Source organism: Arachis stenosperma, chromosome 3 (assembly GCF_014773155.1).
Source record: "Arachis stenosperma cultivar V10309 chromosome 3, arast.V10309.gnm1.PFL2, whole genome shotgun sequence".
Taxonomy (NCBI): Eukaryota; Viridiplantae; Streptophyta; class Magnoliopsida; order Fabales; family Fabaceae; genus Arachis; species Arachis stenosperma.
Genome location: NC_080379.1, coordinates 92989250 through 92990340, shown reverse-complemented (window position 1 = coordinate 92990340; position 1091 = coordinate 92989250). Strand labels below are relative to the sequence as shown.

General features: G+C 41.5%; 1 non-coding gene across 1 annotated transcript; it reads right to left on the bottom strand.

The window, feature by feature from the left end:
- Positions 1-463: 463 nt before the first annotated feature.
- Positions 464-571, bottom strand: LOC130972654 (small nucleolar RNA R71). Its single transcript, XR_009083819.1, has one exon. It is a non-coding gene; the product is annotated as a small nucleolar RNA R71 (small nucleolar RNA).
- Between the last annotated feature and the right edge of the window lie 520 nt (positions 572-1091).

Below are 1091 nucleotides of genomic sequence, written 5' to 3'. Positions count from 1 at the left end.
AGCTAAGGCACAACTCTCTGTTGAGGACCTGACCGAATTCTTCAAAGAAGAAGAACCCATGGCAGCCGAAAACAACAACAATGCCAACAATGCAAGGAAGGTGCTGGGTGACTTTACTGCACCTACTCCCGACTTCTATGGGAGAAGCATCTCTATCCCTGCCATTGGAGCAAACAACTTTAAGCTTAAGCCTCAGTTAGTTTCTCTAATGCAACAGAATTGCAAGTTCCATGGACTTCCACTAGAAGATCCTCATCAGTTTTTAGCTGAGTTCTTGCAAATATGTGACACAGTCAAGACTAATGGGGTTGACCCTGAGGTCTACAGACTGATGCTATTCCCTTTTGCTGTAAGAGACAGAGCTAGAATATGGTTGGACTCTCAACCTAAAGAAAGCCTGGACTCTTGGGAAAAGCTAGTCAATGCCTTCTTGGCAAAGTTCTTTCCACCTCAAAAATTGAGTAAGCTTAGAGTGGAAGTCCAAACCTTCAGACAGAAGGATGGAGAATCCCTCTATGAAGCTTGGGAAAGATACAAACAATTGATCAGAAAATGTCCTTCTGACATGCTTTCTGAATGGAGCATCATAGGTATTTTCTATGATGGTCTCTCTGAACTATCCAAGATGTCTTTGGATAGCTCTGCTGGAGGATCTCTTCATTTGAAGAAGACGCCTACAGAAGCTCAAGAGCTAATTGAAATGGTTGCAAATAACCAATTCATGTACACTTCTGAAAGGAATCCTGTGAACAATAGGACCAATCAGAAGAAAGGAGCTCTTGAGATTGATACTCTGAATGCCATTTTAGCCCAGAACAAGATATTGACTCAACAAGTCAATTTGATTTCTCAAAGTCTGTCTGGAATGCAAAATGCACCAAGCAGTACTAAGGATGCTTCATCTAAAGAAGAAGCCTATGATCCTGAGAACCCTTCAATGGAAGAGGTGAATTACCTAGGAGAACCCTATGGAAACACCTATAATTCTTCATGGAGAAATCACCCAAATTTCTCATGGAAGAATCAAGAGAGACCTCAACAAGGTTTTAACAACAATAATGGTGGAAGAAACAGGTTTAGCAATGGCAAGC